This window comes from Lagenorhynchus albirostris, chromosome 20 (genome assembly GCF_949774975.1).
Source record: "Lagenorhynchus albirostris chromosome 20, mLagAlb1.1, whole genome shotgun sequence".
Taxonomy (NCBI): Eukaryota; Metazoa; Chordata; class Mammalia; order Artiodactyla; family Delphinidae; genus Lagenorhynchus; species Lagenorhynchus albirostris.
The window spans coordinates 8,063,989-8,086,743 of NC_083114.1; the positions used below are offsets into that span (position 1 = coordinate 8,063,989).

Consider the following 22,755-nt stretch of genomic DNA (forward strand, 5'->3'; position numbering starts at 1 on the left):
GCCCCTGTCACACACACACACACACACACACACACACACACACACACACACACACACACACACACACACACACACACACACACACACACACACACACACACACACACACACACACACACACACACACCTTTCTCTCTCTCTGGAGCCTCTTTCTGGATCGAGATCCTTGGGAGACAGGACGAGCTTAGATTCAGTGGCGGCTCAGTTACCTTCTAGCTAAATGACCAGAAGGAAGTATTGCTTCTGCGAGCGTCCCTTTCCTGAGCACTAAGATGGGGGGATATAAGACCTCCTTAAAAGGCTGAGACAAAATTGTCTGCAAAGCGCCTGGCTCAGCCGCAGGCTCATAGCAGGTCCTCAGTAAAGGTCAGCGGCGTCGCCCCTTCAGCCCTGACTCACCTGTCGGGCGGGGGCTGGGGAGGGGATGCTCTCGCTGCTCTCGCGATGCTCTTCATTCCCTCCTTTCCAATTCACCGATGGGGCAGGACCCAGACCGAGGGAGTAAGGAGCCCTCAGTTCTACCCTCCGAAGGAGGAATTGCCTTCGCCAGGGTGAGAGGAGGGTTGCACACGTGCCTTCACCTCCTCGTCTCCTAGGTTGGCCCCTGTGCCCCACTTCCCAGCTCACTCCATTGTGTGGGAACTCTTCCAGCCCCAGAGTTCACTGGCACCATTGTGCCTGGGCAAATTCCCAGAGGAGTAGAGGATGGACAGCTGAGGGGAAGACGGCTGATACAACGTGAGAGCCCAAAGGTTTAACTACGGGGTTGCAGTGGTTTGAGAAGCTGGAAGCTGATGTGGGCTAGGATGGTAGGCGGAGGGCGGGCCCGGGCCCGGGATTTGGACTCGTAGAGGTGGAGAAAGTAACCACGGAAGCGAGACAATTGTATTCCGCACAGAACCCCTCCTTCCCGTCCTGCTCCGGCTTCATCTGCTCCGAAGGTTCTGGGCTTCCAGGAGCCCACGAAAGCCCAGCCCAGAGTACTCAGGACTTGAGAGAAGTGGACAGAGCGTCTCTGACCACATGTGGTCCCCCGTCTGCTGTCAAGGCCATCTGTCCTTGCTTCAGGCGCCAGACAGTGGCTGGCAGTATACCTTCAATATTTTTTGTTGTGTGAGCTGGTTGTCCGAGAGTTGTTCAAGAATAGATGAGTGGAATTTAATATTATTGTCAAATAAAACTTGATTCCTCCTGGATTTAATGACTTAGTTATTTTCCCGCTAGCTGGCTAGTTCACGTCAATCACTTCACATAGAGTGGAAATAAGATTCTTGGGGGGTTGTTTTTATCTTTTTGTAATTTTCCTCTCTATCAAAAATACACTTGTGCCGAAATTTTCTGCGTAAGCCTCATCGTGCTGCTGAGAGGAAGGGAAGTGAGATCCTTGCTGACCCTCTGGACCTGGGGCTGTTATTAGACTTGGCTCACAGGTAGGGAGAGGAAAGGAGGCGAAGGGATGGTGGAGGACACCTGTGACCTGGGAGAAGTAGGGAAGCACCAGGCTTCCAACACAACCACGTGAGACGGGGGAAGAAGGAACCGTGAGAGACTTCAGCTCTGTATCAGCTAGCTGTTGCAAACAGGAAGCACACCTAATGCTCGATGGACTACAGCTGTGATCATTTATTCTTGCTCGTACATCTACAGGACATCTGGGGATCCAGGTGGCGCTCAGAGTGGCTTGGCTCCAAGCTGCAGGTTGGGTTCAGGTCTGCTCTGTGGGTTCCTCGGGTACCTTGGGTCAGCATGTTAGCATAGGAGGGGTAAGCAGAGACATGTGATGCCTCCTAGGGCCTGAGCCTGGAACTTGGACAGTATCTGTTCTGCCAACATTCAGCTGGCCAAAATCGATGAAGGACATCAGCCCACAGAGTCAATAAGCTCAGGAAACCTCACACAAGAGAAAAATAAAACTACATGAGAAGAGCACTGCACCTCTGATACTCTTTCCAAAACCCTGTGACCCAAGACTAATAATGAGGAAAATGCCAGACAAACCCAGATTTGGGGACATTCTACAGGATAATCTGACCAGTACTCTCTCCAGTGTCATGAAATACAAGGAAGGACTGAAAAATTCACAGACTGAAGGAGACCGAGGAAACCTGAAAACTAAGTGCAATGTGGGATCCTGAAACAGAAAGAGAATCTTAACGGAAAAACGACTGAATTCCCAATGAAGTCTGGAGTTTAGTTTAAACACACACACACACACACACACACACACACACACACACACACACACAGAGGTACCTCCTTGTCAAACTTCTGAGGGAAAAAAGGTAATGAGAAAATCTTAAAGACAGCCAGAGGAAAAAAATACACTTAATCTTCAAAGGAGCAACAACTAAACTGAGAGCTCCCTTCTCTACGGAAACAGTGGAAGCCAGGATACAATGAAATGACATAGTTAAAGTGCTGAAAAGAAAAAAAACAAAACCTGTCAACTTAGAATTCTATACCTACAATTGTTCAATGATTTTTTAAAAATTATACACTGCTCACAAGAGAAATGCTTTGAATGTAAGAACCCAGAAAGGCTGAGAGCAAAAGGATGGAAAGGATAACACCGTGCACACATGTCCCCAAAAGATGGTGGTGTTACACCAATATCAGACAAATATTTTAATGTCAGAAGCATTACAGAAGATGAAGAGGGACATTTTATACATTTAAACTATAAAGCAAAAATTGACAGAATTAACATCTCCACAACCATAGTGAAGGACTTTAACACATTTCTCTCAGTAGCTGATAGAACAAATAGACAAAAAAAAAAAAAATCAGTAGAGTTATAGAAGATCTGGACAACACAATTCACAAATTTGATCTCATTGAAATAGAACACTGTGCTCAACAACAATAGAATTCACATTGTTTTCAAGTACGAGTAGAATATCAAATTTCAAATGATTGAAATCAAACTGAGTATATTCCCTGACTACATTGAAATTAAACTATCAATAAGGTAAATTTTACTAGAAATTCCCAACTGCTTGTAAATCAGGCACTACATCTCTAAATAATCCAGGGGTCAAGAAAGAAAGAAAAGTGGAAACCAGAAAATATATTGAAGTGGTTAATAATGAGTATATGTTTTTGAAACTCTCAGGATGCTTAAGCAATATTAGGAGAAAATTTATTGCCATAAAAAAGCATATCTGGGGTTTCCCCGGTGGTGCAGTGGTTGAGAGTCCACCTGCCGATGCAGGGGACCCGGGTTCGTGCCCCGGTCCAGGAGGATCCCACATGCCGTGGAGCGGCTGGGCCCGTGAGCCATGGCCACTGAGCCTGCGCGTCCGGAGCCTGTGCTCCGCAACGGGAGAGGCCACAACAGTGAGAGGCCCGCATACTGCAAAAAAAAAAAAAAAAAGCATGTCTTATAATAGAGCAAAAGCTAAAAATCAGTTATTTACATCTCAGAAAGCTAGAGAAAGAATAGTAGATCAATCCTAAAGAAAGTAGAAGGAAGGAAATAAGTGTAATAGCAGAAATCTATGAATTAGAAAACCAACATACTAATTGAAAACCCCCTAACAAGACTGATGAGAGAGAGAACAAATTATCAATATCATGAATGAAAAAGAAGACATCTCTACAGATCCTATATACACTCAAAGGGTAATAAAGGGATATTATAGATTTACCAATACATTTGGTAATTTGGATAAGACGGAGAAATTTCTCAAAAATACAGTTTGCCTATCTGACAGAAGAAGTGGATATCCCAAATAGGCTAATAGAATTAAAGAAATTGAAACCATTATTTTCTTAAGTAGACTGGCAGCCAATCATCTCTCTACTGTCCCCATAGTTACAGATTTTCCAGAATATCATAGAGTTGGAGCCATACAGCATGTAGCTTTTTCAGATTGGCTTCTTTCACTTGGCAATATGCTCTGAAGATTCCTCCATGTCTTCGTGGTCTCATAGCTCATTTCTTTTTGTTGGCCGAATGTTTCATTTTATTGATGTACCACAGTTTGTTTATTCGTTCACCTACTGAAGGACATCTTGGTTGATACCACTTTTTGGCAATTCTGAATAAAACTGCCGTAAACATTTGTGTGCTGGGTTTTGTTCGGACGTACGTACGTTTTCAACTCATTTGGGTAAATACCAAGGAGCACAATCGCTTGATCGTATGGTACAAATATATTTAGGTTTTTCTGTTTTGTTTTGTTTTCTAAATGCCAAACTGTCTTCCAGTGTGGCTGGGCCCTTTTTTTCACTCTCACCAGCAATGAATGAGCGTTCCTGTAGCTCCACATCCTTAGTAGCATTAGGTATTGTCAGTGCTATGGGTTTTATCTACTCTAATGGGTGTGTAATGATATCTCATTGTGGGTTTTTTTTTGGTTTTTTTTTTTTTTTGCGGTACGCGGGCCTCTCACTGCTGTGGCCTCTCCCGTTGCGGAGCACAGGCTCCGGACGCGCAGGCTCAGCGGCCATGGCTCACGGGCCTAGCCGTTCCGCGGCATGTGGGATCTTCCCGGACCGGGGCACGAACCTGCGTCCCCTGCATCGGCAGGCGGACTCTCAACCACTGTGCCACCAGGGAAGCCCCTCCTTGTTGTTTTAGCTTGCAGTCCCCTAAAGACTATGATGTTGAACGTCTTTTCATGTGTTTATTTGCCATATGTATATTTTCTTTGGTGAGGTGTCTGTTCAGATCTTTTGCCCTCTTTTTCTTTTTAACATCTTTATTGGAGTATAATTGCTTTCAACGGTGTGGTTTTGCCTATGTTTTAATTGAGTTGTTTCCTTATTGTTGAATTTTAAGAGTTTTTTATATATTTTGGATACCAGTCCTTTATTGGATATGCGTTTTGCGAATATTTTCTGCCAATCTATGGCGTGTGTTTCCATTCTCTTAACAGTGCCTTTTGCAGAGCAGATGGTCTTAATTTTAACGAGGTCCGATTTGTCAACTTTGGCAGCTTCCTCTGCGGCCCAGGCCACAGTGGTCTGGTACCCTCCTCAGATCTCTTCCTATGGTCCCTGACATCCAAGTCACGCCTCCTCCAGAGGGACGGCTCTCCCACAACCCCTGTGTCAAGGAACGCGTAGAGCCGCCTCAGTCTGCTCAAAGCAGAGGCATCAGAGAGTTTTCCAGCCCCTGCAGCTTCACCCACACGGGAGACTTGTGTGCACCTGGACTGCTTGGCACCTGGCCTGGGGCTTCAGACTTCCCTTCCCCCACTGTCACGCCCACCCCACCCTCGCGCACTGGGAGGATGGCCGCTGCCCTGGGAAGAGGGATTCTTGGTTTTCTTGGGGAAGAAGCTACTCCCTCCTTTACCCAAGTCTCTGAATCCCTCTTTTCACTCCCCTAACCCTAACCAGCAAATCAGGGTAAAGGGAGCCGGCTCCCCTGGGAAGGAGTGCCCACCCCATCCCCCTGGAGCAAAGACAGGCAGCTGGCAGGCTATCCCCATCTGTGCCCTTTATTTCTCTCTGTCCCGGGCACCAGGCACACCTGTGTCCTGGGCCAGTCCACAGCCCCCAGGATCTCAGTCAGCTTGGGCTGCTATAACAAAATACCATAGAGTGGGTGGTTTAAACAACAGACATTTACTTCTCATAATTCTGGAGGCTGGGAAGTCCAGGGTCAAGGTGCTGCCAGGTTTAGTGAGAGCTCTCTTCCTGGGTTGCAGACAGCCATCTCTCACTGTCTCTTCACAAGGTGGAGAGAGGAAGCTCTGGTGTCTCTTCCTCTTCTTATAAAGACGCTAATCCCATCATGGGGTCCCCACCCTCAGGACCTCATCTAAACCTAATTACCTCCCAGAGGTCCCACCTCTTAACACCATCACATTGGGGGTTCAACATACGAATCTGGGGAGGACACAGACATTTAGTCCATAATACCTGGCAATTCTGAGCATGTGGTCCCTGGAGAGGCGGCTGTGGTCACGGCAGCCACACGCGTGTGCCCCTCTCTGCACAGGGCGAGTGGGAAGAAACAGGACCCATTCAGGGAATCTCAGAAATTTAGAGCTGGAGGCCAAGCCTCGGAGTCTCTGCAGCCTGACCAGGTAATCTCCCCTGAACATCAAGGTAGCACAAACCGAGATACGAGCAAACACTGACCGTGCACGGGCCCAGCACTGTCCACGTGCTTTACGTGCTTATGTCATCTCACTGATGCTTCCCGACGTCGCCACTGTTACTGACCAGGGTTCCTGGACTCTTTAATCCATAGAAATTGATGAGAGGCCAGAGGAGGAATTCAGGCGAGTCTTTACTGGGACTCGTGCTGCAGCAGAAGGGAGCGAAAACAAGCAACAGGTGCCCTTGCTCGTTCCCTGAGGTGGGGCGAGCTGGTCCCTTAAATGGGGTGAGGGGGGGTTGGGCCGGAACGGTGGCTCAGGTGGTCTGCCCACCCGCTTGGTGATGCCGTGTGCAGGGATCGCGTGCAGGACCCTGCTTTTCCTCCCCGCCCCTCAGAAGCGGCAGTTGGGTTTTGACCTTTTTGTATCTTCTTGTTCATAATTTGCCTAAACTGCGCATGCGTGCAGGTATTTTTAGTCCCTTTTAGTTTCTTTGTATTCTGTTGCTGGAAGAGACGTTTGTCCAGGTGCAAGCCCTGCAGTAGAGGGTCCGAGGTCCCAGCCTGCCTCATCATGAGGTAGGTACTATTGTGCCCCATTTTACAGATGGGGAAACTGAGACGGAGAAGCTAAGGAACTTGCCCAAGGTCACAGAGACAGTGAAAAGGGGAAGTCAGGACTCAGCCAGGCACCAGAGTCCCTGCTCTTAAGCTCTGCTGCTCCCTCAATCCCCTCATGTGAGCTGTGGGGAAACTGAGGCCCAGAAAAGTAAAGTTCACACAGATCTGAGGGGGATGGCTTCATGCCAATGGAATTCCAGAGGAGCCCTGCTGGTTTCACAGCTACCCTCTTCACACTCCCTGGGGATGGTGGTGGGGCAGGGTGTGGAGAAGTGGAAGTGGGGGGGGCGGTGAGGGAGGAGAGTAAAGGGTTGGCGGGGCTCCAGGCGAGTCTGTGTGGCCACTGCTGGGGGGCAGGGCAGGGGAGTCAGGAAGGAAGCCCTTGTGAATGAATGTCGCTTCAGCCCCCAAAGCCGGCCCTGACCCCAAAAGGGTCCCCTGAGACATCGGGAGAGAGGAAAGTGTGGGGAGGGAAGGGAGCAGAGCAGCCTTCCCCACGCCCAACCCCTCCCCCACCAGGGAAAGGGGCCTCTCTGAGCAAAACTGTAGCGGCAGGTCTACAGAAGCAGGACTGCCTGGGAAAGAAGCCGGAGAAAGCTAGGAAGGCTTTGCAAACACACTCTCCAATCCCTTGGGTTACAGATGGGCACACTGAGACCCAGAGAGGAGGGTACGGAGCAGAGGCAGCTAGGACCAGAGCCCGGCCAGGACGCTCTGTCTCCTGCCCCAGTGCGTGTGCGCGCAGGTGCACAGGCCAGGCAATTTGCCCAGGTAATAAAGGATTGGGCTCTTCGGGTTTTCTCACTGATGTCCTGCTGGATCCTCAGCCTTCCAGGTGCCAATTTTATGCCGACAAGCACCCCCAGCTCTTCCTCCACACTCTGCGAAGCTTGCAGACCTGCCCTGGAGGAACCTGCCTTATTAGGAAGGTAAAGCGGGGGCGGTGCGAGGGTGCCGGGGCAGGGAAGGATGGTCTCCTGGCTGACCTGAGAACAGGGTGAGTAAGAGTATTCCAGGCCCTGCCCTCCAGGGCAGCCGCAGGTTCTCTCTGCCCTTGACCCCGTTTCAGAGGCGCCTGAGCAGCTTGGAGGGGGCACAGGTGCAGAGGGAGGCCTGGGCAGAGAAGTTTTCCTCACCAACTTGAAGGATGGCTTGTGCAAGAAGGAATGGTCTGGGTTTCTCTGTATCTTTCCCGTCTTGATCCATGTAAATGTGTTACTAGTCCAGAACATACGGACATTTAAATTTAAGAAAGAATGTGGTTGGTCCTTAGGTACTGATAATGATTTCCAAGAAAGAAAGCAAGCTGAGAAACAATTTGTATAAATCACCCCAAGCTATGGACAATGGTGGTCACTGGGAGAGGAGGGAAAAGAAACTGGGAAGGGGGAGGATTGCCTTTTTTTTTTTTTTTTTTGCGGTACGCGGGCCTTTCACTGTTCTGGCCTCTCCCACTGCGGAGCACAGGCTCCGGACGTGCAGGCTCAGCGGCCATGGCTCATGGGCCCAGCCGCTCCGTGGCATGTGGGATGTGGGATCTTCCCGGACCGGGGCACAAACCCCCATCCCCTGCATCAGCAGGCGGACTCTCAACCACTGCGCCACCAGGGAAGCCCTGCTTTTTTATTCTGTATACTGCTGTATAATGTTTGTTATTACAATGAAAATGTATTTTTGAATTGCTTGAGCAATTTCTTAAACACGAAAATTTAAAAAAATGTTGCCAGCATTTAAAATCAAAATTCCTTCTCCCCCCAAAATAAGAGTGGCTGAAAGGTGAGGGAATGGATAAAAACATAAATCAGCTTCCTACACATGTCACCCCATTAGCCCTAACTCTGCGCTCTCTCACACACCAACAAAACCACACTGCTGGAAGTAAAGGGTGGAGAATCCCCGATACGCGTACTGTTCCTCGGCAGACAGTACTAGTTGCTAACAAGGTCCCAGGTGATACAGATACTCCTGGTCCAGGAACCATACTTGGCGAAACGCTGGTTTAGGGCATGATGTTGTTCTGCTGCCCTGGAGGGAATTCACTAGAGGCAGAGGTGCCCACCAGGTGAGTGCCAGCCTTGCCACTGCCTTGGTCTCCCTGCAGTAGAGTTGAGAGCCAAGGAACACAGGCCAGGCTTCAGGCTGGCTCAGCCTGCAGGTCCTCCCTGTGGTCCTACAATGAACTCGCTGGACTAGGTGTTTCCTGGTTCAAGTCCCAGCACCTGCCAGTTATACGAGCCTTTAAACTCAAGTTTACCCATCTCCATAATTGTCCTAACTCTTGAAGTGATTGTATAGATAAAGTAAAATGTGTTTCTATAACAGCTATTTTCTGGTTTATTACCTCTCGCTGCTTTCTAAGGATGGGTCCTACCAACCAGAGAACCATTTGTTTTTTAGTTGTCGTTAATGAGTTCGGGGTGTAAAAACTGGCAGGCAAGGATTAGAATGGAGTTGAGGTGCTCTGAATGCACTTCAAGAGTCCTTTGATGTGTTTGTGAAAAAATCTGGGTGGGAGGAGCCAGGAGTTAGTGAGTTGGGGTCACGGGGAGAAAAGAGAAAGGAAAAAAAAAAAAAAAAACTCTACCAGTCCAACGGCATGGCCTGGAGGAGGGCGTCCGGACAACGGAAGATTTTTAAATAGCTTGTTAAGAGATGAGTGATATCCACTTCTTCTCCATCCTCCTAATGTAACCGTCAGTAAAATCTACATTGCTTATTAGGATTTTCTGAGAGTGAACTCCTTAGAAAACTCAAAGAGATGATGAATTCTGCATCGGCTTCTGAATGATCCCAGAGGGGACCCCTGCAGAAGATGGGGCTGGAGCAACGCACAGGTGGCCCTGGGTTTCCTGTATCCAAAACAAATAATTCTTCCCTGACTCCAATACCCTGGCCCTCTAGAGCGCCCTGATCACAGCACTCATCTCCCTACCACCACAGTTACAAGAGGATTTAAATTGTTTTAATTTGTTTAAAAATTTAAAGTTTCGTTTGTTTAAACCTCTCAGCGGCTTAGTAATAGACAGGGAAATAAGTAAGACATATCTTTCTGAATAAAGGGGACTGGAAAGAGGGATGAGGATGGAACAGAAGCAGTGGATTGTCTGCAGGAAAGATAAGTGACGTGGCAGCTCCGAGGTGAATTAGTGAACAGACTTCCAAACGCCCAGGCTGGGATAGAGGAACCTGGAAAGCTATCACAGCTCTGCCCCAAGGGGCCATAGATGTCGAGCCTCTGCTTCTGTATCTTGGGTGTTGATCACCCCAGAGTGGCTTTTCAACCATTAGCTAACCAGGTGATCTAGGAACCGGAGCAGTAAGTGCAGGGAACCCTAACCCTCTCGAGTCTGATGCTTACAGATCATGTGGTCTTGTTGGGGGAAAGGGCTGTTGCTGAGAGATCGGTGCAGATGGGAAACTTGGCAACAGACGGCCTGAAAAGCCCAGATTAAACAAACACTAAGAGCATCTGGAGGGACACGGCGTCACTGGGAACAATCAGAGGGGCAACGCCACCCCCTCGGTGATGGTAGGCGTGGTGCGCTGGGGGCAGGTGTGGGGCCTTGGTCCTCCCTCCGTCCACCTCCTTCACTCTCTCTTTGTCTCCTGCCTGGCTGGCTGTCAGCTGCGTGCCCACAAAATGAGGGTACCTCAGCTCCTCCTTGCAGGGCCCAGCTCCCAGGCTGTCCGCGGTCACCAAGCAGCCCCTTCCGTGGCTACCACACCCACGGTAGTTGCAGAGACATCAGCCGATGATAAGAGGAGCAGGGCAGCCACAAGAGGCTGACATCAACTTGTGATTTCCGACTCAGGCCAAAGCTGATAAGGAGGAGGGGCCGCCCGTGGTGGCCACACTGCTGGCTGCTGCTGAGTCCTGAACCTGCAGGGGCTGAGTTCCTGGTCCTTCATCCTGTCCTGGACTTATTCACTTCACTCATTCATTCCCTCATTCATTCGTTCTTCCATTCATCCCTTTGTTTTATTTACTGAGCCAGACTGTCTCTTAACATTCTCTTATCCTGTGACGGATAGAATAATGAATAAGACCTAGCCTCTGCTTTCTCAGAACTCACAGGGGGAGGGAGGCGGCAGACGTGTGACCTAAGATTACAAAGATGCAAGATAAAATGTGAGTTCAGTCACGTGAGTGGGACCGAAAAGAAGTAGCCATGAGAGGGAAGCTGAGCTCTAGAGCAAATGGTTCAAATTTCTGGACTTCTTTCTTTTTTTCAAATGGCCTCTTCTACAAAAGGAAGGGATGGAACAGAGCCCACTCAGCCCCTGCAGAGAAAGGTCAGCGGCTTCTCCTTTGGTTGCAAAGGAGAAACCCAAGTGACAGAAACCCAGTGCAAACAGTCTTAATCGAAAAGGAGGGAGCATTTATTGGATCACGTAGTTGAACAATTAAGAGAAGATCTAGACATCAGGGTTTCAGGCACAGCTGAATCCAGGCATTCATGCTGTCTGCAATCTGCCTCTCTCCAGAGCCATTTAGGCATTAGGCCATATCGGATGACAGCATAGAGTGTGTGAGTTTTTCAAAGGTCTAGAAATGTGTTGGAGATTCCCCAAAATATTGCTTGGCTTCAAAATATGGGAAAAAGAAAGAATATGACAGGGGCTTCCCTGGTGGCGCAGTGGTTGAGAGTCCGCCTGCCAATGCAGGGGACACGGGTTTGTGCCCCGGTCCAGGAAGATCCCACATGCCGGGGAGCGGCTGGGCCCGTGAGCCATGGCCGCTGAGCCTGCGCGTCCGGAGCCTGTGCTCCGCAACGGGAGAGGCCACAGCAGCGAGAGGCCCGCGTATCACCAAAAAAATTTTAAAAATTAAAAAAAGAAAGAATATGACAAACTAGCAAACATGTCACCGTGGAGGTGATCTGCTCCCCAGCACTGCTCTCTCCTAATCATCAAGGTCAGCAGATGCTTTTTGGTGTTCATCCGTGTCCTGTCTGCAGTCTTGGACACCGTTGACCATCAAGTCCTTGACACTGTCCCACCCCCAGCTTCCATGGTACTCTACTTTTCCTCCTGACCTGTTTTTCCCTCTTCTGTACCAAAGGAAGGATGGTTAGGAGTGAGCCAGGAGAAGGGTTGGGAAGAGAATCCCAACTTCACTGCACATGCGAAGGCCTGGAGGTGGGAGATGGCCTGGATCATTAAGGAACTGCAGTCGTTCTGGAAGGCGTCAGAGCAAGGGGATAAAGCCTGAGGTTGGGGGTCAAGGAAGGACCAGATCAAGAAGGGCCTTGCAAGTCATGCTGAGGAATTTGGCCATTCTCTTGAAGGTAATAGGGAGCTATTGAAGGTTGTAACAAGGTGTAACGCGATCAGATTTGTGTTTCACTATCAGAAAGAGACCTTTGGCTATGAGGCGGAGGCAGGGAGACATCAGGCAGTTGTAATAATTTAGGAGAAAAACAGTGGTGACCTCATGACCACCATGGGGGATGGAAAAAAAAAATGGGACAGTTCATGAGACAGTGACAAGATTTGGTGCTGTTTAGGTGTAACAGTTGAGGGAGGGGGAGATGTGAAGAATGACACCCAGGTTTCTGATTCTGAGACGAGCAGCAGAGAGGTGGGTTTAGAAGGTGAAATGAGGAACTGGCTTTGCACCTGTTGAGTCGGAAGAACTTGGGGCCATCTGGCTGATGGTGTCGGGGGTGGGGGTGCGGTTCTTGGTGTGTCTGGAGCTTGAGAAAGAAGTCAGGGCTCCCTGCATTGCTGCCCAGGCAGCACCAGCGGGGGGCCCACGGAGGTACCACCGTCCCACCCAGTCAGAATAAAGAACCTCCAGTGGCCAGTGGCTGACCACAGACACTTCTCTAGAAAGCAGCGTCGCAGCAGGATGTGCTCTGGGAGGAGCTTTGAGGGCCATGGGGAAGGGGAAGGAAGAGGAGGGGACAGAGCCAGGCCTGTGCAACACTGGGCTTTTCTCTGCAGGTCTGGAGGCTGCAGACACCGGTCGGGGCTCGTCTAAGACATCAGGTGGTCCCGGGCTGGAGGCCTCCCTGGGCAGGACTGTGGACAGCCGAGCTGCAGCTGAGCCAAGGTAGGCGCTGGCTGGGGGTGGGGTCTCCAGGGAGGGAGCCGGGAGAGGCAGACCTGAGCAGAGCAGATCGAGGGTCCGGGAGGAGGGATGCTGGAAGGGGAGCCCGTGAGGGGCAAGACACCCCTGGAGCTTGTGAATACACGCCCAGCCTTTCTGAGACGGGTTGCCCAGATGTGGTGGCTACTATGACCATTCTGCCAAGTTAAGATTATCCAACCTGGGCTGTCCAGTGGTTAGGACTCCGCACTTCCGATGCAAGCGGCACGGGTTCGATCCCTGGTGAGGGAACTAAGATCCCACATGCCTCGAGGTGCGGCCAAGAAAAAATTAGAAAAAGATTATTCAATCCATCTTCACAAGAAGAAAGGACGCAGGACCCTGTGAGAAGACCCCTCCTTTCTTCTCCGAATCCTGTAAATGCCAGTAATAACAGGACTAATTATTCACGCCTGGTGCTATAGGATACATTCATTAGCCCATTGGATTCTCACGGGCAATTGGAGGAAGGCTGGGTATGTTTATAATGCCCGTTTATAGGTCAGGAGACTGAGGCAACTTACTTGCCAAAGTGCAGAGTGGGTAAGCAAGGCACAGGGCTCAGAGAGAATCTTCTGGGTCCCCATCGGTGCCCCTCCTGGGACATCATCTGTCCACCTCTGTCCCGGATCTTGGCCATTCTCTACACATACACACACACACACACACACACACACACACACACACACACACACTCACACACACGGATCCAGCATCTTCTATGTGTGCTGCCGGCACCAGAGTCCAACCAGAGCCGTGTCTCCATCCTTGAGAAGCTGCCCGGCTGGTGTGGGGTTGAGACATGGCTGTGAGTGACTAACACAGACAGTAACAGGCGCCGGGGCCGCTGGCGAGGCGAGGTGTGCGCGCAGGTGGAGAGAGCCCCGCAGGTGTGGGGTCAGGGAGGGCTCCGCGCAAAGTGGCACCTGGGTCTTGAGGGAGACAGAGGGCTTGTGGGCAGAGATGGAGCAGCGGGCGTCCCAGTGAGGGGGACAAAGTGCGCAAACCCAGAGCAGGAGAGCGGGTGTGAACAGCGAGAAAGAAAAGCTAGAGACTCAGTTTGGCTGCTAACGTGGGGTTTGTGGAGAACTTAGCAGCATGGGCCTGGCCTGTTTCTTTATTTAGCTCTAAGTAAGTGGCTTTTGAATGTCATCTCATTGAGTCCTCACAGTAATCTTATGAGGTAGGTGCTAATATTAGGTCTCCTTTAAAGATAAGGAAACTGAGGCACAAGGGCTCTAAGCAACATGTTGCCATAGCAACAGAGAGGCTTGGAACCCGGGCAGTCCAGCGCCAAATGCTACCCGCCCGGCCACTCTGCCACTTTCCTCTGTCACCTCCTCGGCTCTCATGGTGGATGTGAACGCCAGGCTGGCTCGTGGCTTCCTGGTCTGCATCCAGGCCCTGTCACATTCCTCCCAGGCTCCCCCCGCCCATCCCCCCCAGGAACAATGCTCTCCTCCTCCCCCCTCGACCAGCCCTCTCGCATCCAGGTGTTTCCTTCCCAGCCAGAGGCAGACTCAGCGAGGAAGTGGGCCTGCCCCGTCCTCAGGGGACAGCTGGGGAGCAGGGCCCTCGGGAATCTGGAAAGCCCAGCGGGCCTCGTGAGATGAGGGTTGACAGGGGCCCCCTCAGAACCCCAAGCTCTGCATTTCCACCCCCCACTAATCACAGGCTCTAAACCAAAGAGCTGGGTGTGTCGTCTGGCAAGTCTGTCTCTACAGAGAGAAGAACTCAGAGTCCTGGAAATGGCTTCTGACCCAATACCCTGGGGGCGGCCGGCTGGCAACGCGGGTGGGAGGAGAGGGGAGTGGTTCGGTAGTGGGGGGTCCCTTCTCTCTGTACCAGGGCGGTGGGCGCAGGACAGGAGGGAGGCGGGAAGGAGGACCCAGGTGGTCCTGGGAAACTCCGTGTCTTTCTTCCCGAGGGGTGGCTTCTCCTGTCTGAAGGGTCTGGCCCAGGAGCCAGCCATGGGGCAGGCAGGGGATCTTCCGAAGCTGGGATCTTCACGGCCAGACACTGACCCGGAGCCAGGCCTCCTCAGTCCTGCTCTCTGCAGCCCTTCCTCCAGCAGGGAAGTCCTTCCCACGATCTCTTGCACAGAGAGAATGGGCAGCCGCAGCTGCGAACAGGGCCCCGTCTGCTTCTTCCTGCTGCGTGTCACACAACCGCCTCTGTGGCTCTGTGGCTGGTCCTGTGGCCTATTTTATCCCAAGGCAGTGAACGGCCATGTGTTCGCACCCGCCCTGAGGACTGTTCATTGCTAATGTTCTGTGTTTAAGGAGGAACGTCCTCTGAATCCCAATTCATTCATTCACTCGTTCATTCTTTGTTTCTGGTCTAGCCCCTATGCTGGAAAGGGTCTAAGATTTTACCCTCCTTGTGACTAACAGGTTAGCGTACCACAATTTTAGGGATGCTGGCAGAAAACACGGGATTCTAGAGTCAGAGACCCGGGTGTTTATCACTCACGGTGCACCAGGCAGTGTGAGCGTCCTGCCCCCAAGTCCCCTGGGAGAGCGGGGAGGTGGCCCCAAGTGCACGCTGTGCGTCACGGCTGAGCTTAGCCCTGAGCTAAGGAAACCCCCAGTGTTCACCGTGGGCTGCGAGCAAACCTGCCATCTTTGCCCTGGAAGGAGACATCGTCTCTATCATACTGGTCGGCAAAGAAATCCACCCTTGGCCCTGGAGGAGATCCTTGCTGTCTGTTCCAAGGCTGTTCACGATACAAACCTTCTTGAAGAAATGATCTGGAACAAAAGCTCACCAGACAGGCACAAACCCGGGAGGACTGTCTGCCAGCATCCTCCTACTGTCCCCTCGCCAACTGCACCCCAGCTGCACTGTCCCTTGAAAACCCTCGGGCACCTCCCTCCTCAGCGCTTGGGTGGCTGTTCCCTTCGTATGGAACATGTTTCCTGCAGACATTGGCTTGCTCCTTTCCTCCCGCAGGCTTCTACTCAGATGTCACCTCCTTAGGGAGACCTTTTAACATCGCGCCCCCGACGCTGGAACCTCGCGATCCCCTTCTCAGCCGTATTCCTATAGCACTTCTCAGCATCTCATATACAACTTAATTATGGAATTTATTGTCTTCCCCCACTCCCACCCTCACTACATACCCTCAGGAGTGCAACCTTTATGAGAGCAGGTGTTTTTGCCTACTTGATTGCCACATCCCCAGGAACTGGAACAGTGTCTCACACTTAGAAGGGGCTCGAAACATATTCGTTGCGTGAATGAATGAATCCATCCACTTATATGATCTTCAGTTGAAGACCTGGTTCTCCTACCTTGAGTCTGTAGGACAGATAAGGCTCAATCACTATTGAGCAAATGAGACAAGGAACGAATAGCACTGGCCAGGGATGGGGGTGGGGGATGTATGAGAGGCCGCAGTGCCGTGACCGTGGGGCTGCCCCCAGGTGGCTGGGATTCGCCCCTTGGCCGCTTTCCGTGCTGCTCGTACCAGCTGCTGGGAATCTTCCTAACTGGTGGCAGAGGCTGGTGTGTTTCTATCCTGTGATGTCGCATTCTCGCTATGACTGGGGGAACTGGGGGAGGGCAGGGGCTTGGGAGCTGAGCTTGGACGTGCCATTCGCCTGGTTAGCAGCACAAAAGCCACAGTCGGTCATCCGAGACGGAACCGGAGACCAATGCCCCGCACAAGTGGCAGAGCAGCGTCCTTACCACTGTGTCTGGGACCCCCTTCCCATGGGACCGCTGCCTCTTCACCAGTGTTTTCAGCATCAGTATCATCTCTGTTTCCTGTGCCAGTTGCCGTAGCAACCATGCTGAACAGACTTGATTCCGTTCCCTAGCCTGAGAGCAGCTTGGGGACAGGGACCCGGTCTTGTCTTCGTACAAGTGCTTGACATTCACGATGCAGTGCATCAGGGGCTACGGAGAAGTAGAGAAGTGTACCGTAAATGCTTGTCGAATGACTCACATGGCACCTCGGGGCAACTGCAACGCCCAGCTCACGTCAGGCGTGTCTGCAATTAACTCTCTTCTCTGAGAACTGGGACCTGGGCCACAGTGGACAGTCCCCAGCTTACAATGGTTTGACTTAAGACTTTTCGACTTTACGATGGTGGGAAAGCAGCATGCATTCAGTAGAAACCGTACTTCAAATTCTGATCTTTTCCCAGGCTAGCGATATGGGGTTCGATATGCTGGGCAGGGCAGCTCCTAGCCAGCCACGTGATCACAAGAATCAACAACTAATACGCTTACAGCCGTTCTGCACCCAGACGATCATTCTGGTTTTCACTTTCAGTAGAGTATTCAATCCGTTACGTGAGATAGTCAACCGTTGATTATCAAGGAGGCTTTGCGTTAGAAGATTTTGCCCAACGGTAGGCTAATGGAAGGGTTCTGAGCAGGTTTAAGGTAGGCAGGGCCAAGCTGTGATGTTCTGTAAGGGGAGGTGTGTTCAGTGCATTTTCGACTTACAATATTTTCAACATACAATGGGTTTATTGGGGTGTAACCCCATCACAGATCAAGAAAGATCTATATAGCTTGTGGGTTGCCAGCTTGTCTGCCTCAAAGAGCCCAGCAGGAAGTGCGAACAATGCCACAGACCAGCTGACAGTGGTGGATGCCGTAGGAGGGGCGGGTGCCTGGCCCTTCCAGGGGGCAGCTGCAGTCCAAGCCCACTGATTGCTGCCACGTGGAATTATGGGCCCATTGTTTCCAGATCTTCCAGTTATTCCTTCTAAGTAAAAGTTGAGAATCTTGATTTTTATGTGAAATCTAACTTTTAAATGTGGGCTACAGAGTCAAATTTTCTAGAACCGTGGCTGCTTCTAGGGAAGGGGGATGCTTGCTTTTTCACTGTATAGCATGTGTACCTTCCAGACATTTCCCATGGGCAGACTTTTTAGCGTGGGCAGTAAATTCTAACAATGTACCAGGCAGAGCAAGTCTCTGGTTCCCCGTGCACATGTTACCAAACACGTTTGGTCTGCCCGAGTCGCAGTGAATGGAATGCTGAGATGCTGAGGTTTGCAACAGACAAAGGGTTTATTTGTGAGGCAGCCAATCGAGGAGACGGGAGAACAACTCTCAGATCTGCCTTCCTGACGGCGAGGGGGCGAGGGGTACTTACGAGATAAAGATGAGGCGTGTGGAGCATGGGGAAAGGTGATGGGGATAAGAAAAGGTGAGGTAATCATCGTTCTGTGCAGGTGCAACTAAGCTACAGGCTTCTTCATAGGACGCATGCTCAGAAAATGGTGCCGTTAGCGTGTTCTGAGGGTGGAGGTATTGGGCCCCTGACGCCAAATGGTCACCAAGTGGACATTTGCGCCTGCCCAGATGGAGGGTCTCAACCAGTCTTAATGGGCTCAAACTCAAACTGGACACAGCTTTGAGTTCCTAAAAAACCACTTAGGCAAACGTCTTATCGTTCAGCCTTCATGACACTTGGAGGACACGCAAGTTTTTGTAAAAATAATTAAAGCAAGCCTGATCAGCAAAGGCAGTATTTATTAATGGCTAACTGATGACTACCCTTGGTTTCCGTGTAACACGTGTGTCATCAAGCTTGCCGTGGGCATGGACACCAGTGTGCCAATCGTGGGCCGAGAACGTGGCGAGTAGGGCCACACTGCAGTCAGTGAGAAGTCATGGGCTGGAAGGCCCCCAGCTCCTAAGGGCAAGGACTGTGTCTCATTTATTTACCTCTAAACGTTCAGGCCTGGCGCACTTTCTGCCACGTGAACAGTGTTCCATAGATGCTGTTTGATTTACTCAGCAATCTCAGTCCCTCGAAACACTGCCAGGAGCTAGGAAGAGAGCCAGAGGGCCTCGGAGCAGCCCAAATAGATGTTCCAAGAGCATGGGAGTTCCATGCTCTTTTTTCATAGACCAGTTTCTCGGGCTTTGTCTCCCTATTTTACATACAAGACAATGCCATGTGTTTATCTGGCTCCCCAGCGTTCAGCAAATTGGCAGTCTGGTGAAAGAGCAGAGACAGCAACAGGGCAGCCACCCGCACAGAGGAGCCTTTGTTCCAGTTTAAGAGAGGCATCCCCGCTGAACAGACAGATGACAGCAAGCACCCTTTTGGATGGATTACAGAGCCTCGCCCTTCCTGGCTGGGAGGGCCAGTGAGGCGGTGGGCCAGACGGCAGCCCCGTCCACCCACTTTGTGCGAGGTGCAGTCCCCACTGCTGAAACGGGATTCATACCTGAGAAAGTAGGAGCCTTTCAGCGTAGGATGGAGGCTTCCTTCACCTACCAGCAGCCCCTGAAATCTTCACTGTGTTACTGTGAGGTACGTGCAGTCAACTCCCATGAGATTCATCGAGGAACCCTCAGAGGCAAGTTTGGGTGCTTAAAAGGGCAAGGTTTATTTCCTGAGAAATTCACATCATCCTGAAGTGAGACAACTGAGATGTTGCTGCGTTTTGCCAGAATGACCTGGGTTCTGCCTGTTTCCATTTCCTGTCTGGTGCAGGCTTGACCCCTGAGGGCTCTGCCCCATACTGGTGTGGTCAGCAGCCCCAAAGGACAGGAAATAGATTACAGAGGTCCCCTGCAGAGGAACAAGGGGGTGACACAGCATATACCCAGGACCTGCACAAATGCATACAGGCACCGAATACATGGTTGATGAGTGAATAAGTGAGCGAATGAATGAATAGAAGAATGAAGGAGGCTTTCTGACAGCGATTGTTCAAACTTCTTAGAATTTTGCTTTCCATTAAACATCATCCCAGACCGAACCCGGGCCCCCTGCATTGGGAGTGCAGAGTCTTAACCACTGGACCACCAGGGAAGTCCCTACTTCTCTTTTTTTTAATTGAAGTGTACTTGGTTTACAATGTCGTGTAAGTTTCAGGTGTACAACACAGCAATTCAGCTACGTATATTCTTTTTCAGATTCTTTTCCCTTATAGGTTATTATGTAATATTGAGTATAGTTCCCTGTGCTATGCAGTAGTTCCTTGTTGGTTATCTATTTTATACATAATAGTGTGTATATGTTAATCCCAAGCCTCCTAATTTATCCCTCCCCCGACCCGACCTACGCTTCTCTTTTAATCTGTATCTTTGTGGTTTCTTTTCCTTTAAGTCTGCTCAATGGTCATTATTAGCTGATTCCTCCCCGACAAAAGTTTAACTGTGTGTGTACTTTATTTTCCTCGGGCAGAGGGTGCTCTGTGAGGTTTGGAGCAGGGGAAGAATGGGTACGAAGGGAAGGGAGGGGGCCATGACTGGGCACCCCAGGCTGAGATCTGAGCTCTAGCCCTGATTCATCATTCACTGGACATGTGACTTCAACTATTTCTCCAAAATATTTATTCACTGTCTCCTGGGTGCCGATAACTGCCTTAGACACTGGGCGTGCTGCAGTGAATAAGAGACACTGGAACCCACTGTTTGTGGAGCTCACATTCTAATGAAGAGCCCAGAAAACTGATCATTACATGGGAAAATTCTGATCCTGATGAAAGCTATGAATAAAATAAGAGAGTGTGCGAGAGCATGACTGGGAAAGCTATTTTAGAAAGACTGCTCAAGGGAAGGCCTCTCTACGGAGGTGACATTTCAAATGAGACCTGAGTGTTGAGAAGGAGCCGGCTGTGAGGAAGGCTTGGGAGAAAGGTGTTCCGGGCAGAGGTGTGCAAAGGCCCTGAGGTAGGACTGAGCTTGGCAAGTTAGAGGAACACAAAGAGCCATGAGGTGAGATCCTGGTGAGCCAGAGGGAGAACGGGATGAGATGCAGCTGGAGAGAAGCACTGAAGCCAGATCGGGCAAGATTTAGGCAGGGTGAGGAGGGTGGACTTTATGATAAGGTCTAAGGGAAGTCATTGGAGGGCTTCAGTCAGGGGCTAGGCTGTAGGGGGAAGAGTGGAAGCTGGGAGACCCACTGGGGGCACTGCCGTAATTTGCACAAGAAATGATGGTGGCTTGGACCTGGTGGGGCGGTGGGGTTGGAGCAGAGGTTATTACCATCCTTCTTCACAACCACATAACCGATAGAGGGGGACTTGAGAACACAACTTCTGGGCTCCCACTTGGGAAGCTTCTCTTTGTCTCCCTCCACCCCTGGATTTGGGGATCTGCCCTGTTCCCACTGCCTGTCCACCTTGGGCGGTGGCTCTGACTGTGTTGCCATTTTCCACCTCCTCCGTGTAGACTGGGAACACCCACAAGGTCTTCCACTCACAGTCGAACTTTCATGTTTGAAGTTTCATAGTTCATTTAGATTTCAGTGTCAAGTCTCACCCACCAAAACATGCCACTGCACGTTTTTAGAGAGAACAAACAGCATGAATGCCTGACACCTTCCTCTCTTGAGTGGAGTTTTAGTTCCCCGACCTGCATGCCTAGCCCTTGATCAAAATGTCATCATGAAATAGTCTGACATTCTAGCTGGTTCTTCTGGGTGTCCATCTCACAAAGAGAGGAGGAGACGGCAGCTCAGAGAGGCCCCCAGTGGGCCCCCTGGGGGTGGGGGTGCTGGGACTTGAGCCGGATTCCTCAGACTCCAGAAGTTACGCCCACAGCTCAGCATGGTCAACCTTACAGTACAGCAGTCCCAGAGACCCAGGGAGGAAGAGAAGAGCAATTATTTTAACAGTTTTATTGTTTTTTCCCTGAGATTATAAGTTACACGCACAGTGTAATTCAGTGGCCATGTCCTTGAGTGATGAGCTCACAGATGTCTATTTTATTATGCTTCCCAACTTACATACATGTCATCTCTCTCTTTTGTGTGCCCTCTGCCACATAATAAAAATAAAGTCAAACCTATTTCATATTAAGACATCAGATGTAGAAATGTATTAAAAATGAAAACCAGTGCCTATGGGTAAGGGATACCACTTTTTTTTTTTATAGTTTAGTGTGTATCATTAAAAGATAAAGGACTCACACACATACACACCGGGGAAATCTGAATAAAAAGGTATCAATGTCAATATCCTGGTAATGATACTTGCACTGCAGTTTCACAAGGTGTTACCACAGTGGGAAACTGGTAAAGCACACGTGAGATCTCTCTGTGTTATTTCTTACAACTGCGTGTGAATCTAGTTACCTCAACATTGAATGTTTAATTTAAGAAAAGACAACAGCTGTTACTTTTTTTTCAAACAGAACTACAAAACTATTATCTCCCTCCACCCAAATTTCTGTGGTGTTCAAATTCCCAGTTGCCTCGAATGTCATAGTTTTTTTTTTGTTTTTTGGGGGGTTTTTTGCGGTACGCGGGCCTCTCACTATCGCGGCATCTCCTGTTGCGGAGCACAGGCTCCAGACGCGCAGGCTCAGCGGCCATGGCTCACGGGCCCAGCCGCTCCGCGGCATGTGGGATCTTCCCGGACTGGGGCACGAACCGGCGTCCCCTGCATCGGCAGGCGGACTCCCAACCACTGCGTCACCAGGAAAGCCCCTAACCCCATAGTTTTTTGTAATAGTTTGAATTAGGATCGAAATAAGAGTCACTTGGTTGATAATGTCTCTTAAACCCTGTTAATCTGTAGCCCCCCCCTTCCTTTGGCTTTACGTCTCCCCTCCGCACCTTCACCCCTTCTTCCCTGCAATTTATTTGTTAAAGAAAACAGAATGTTCATCCTGTAGAGTTTCTCAAATGCTGGATTTTGCATCCTGGTAATCTCCGTATTTCCTATAAATTGGTAATTAGATATAGAGGCTTATTTGCATTTAGAGTATATAAAACATGCACAAGCTTAAAAAAATTAAACTGGTAAAAAAAAAAAGGGTATATATTAAAATACGTCAATTATTTTCCACTCCAGCTCCTCGGATGTTTCTCAAGAGGTAGCTGTGCCTTGTGTGTCAATGATCTGGTGTTTTAAAGCTGTGAGAGCACCATTGAACAAACATGCCTTTTTCTTGGTAAATTCTAGAATTTGGTCAAAGCCTACTAAGTACCCAAGCACGGGATCCCAGTTACCAATTCAGATGTGGGTTTCTTTCTTTGTTTAATAGCTTTTTATTTTCTATATTTACA

General features: G+C 50.1%; 1 protein-coding gene across 8 annotated transcripts in view; it reads left to right on the forward strand.

Moving 5' to 3' along the window:
* Positions 1 to 12,611: 12,611 nt before the first annotated feature.
* Positions 12,612 to 22,755, forward strand: part of PIK3R6 (phosphoinositide-3-kinase regulatory subunit 6) — a 51,159-nt gene continuing 41,015 nt past the window's right edge. For all 8 annotated transcript variants that reach the window (XR_009537462.1, XR_009537463.1, XM_060133453.1 and 5 more), the window contains exon 1: positions 12,612 to 12,728. The gene's annotated coding sequence lies outside the window, so the exon portion shown is untranslated. The remainder of the gene's footprint in view (positions 12,729 to 22,755) is intronic.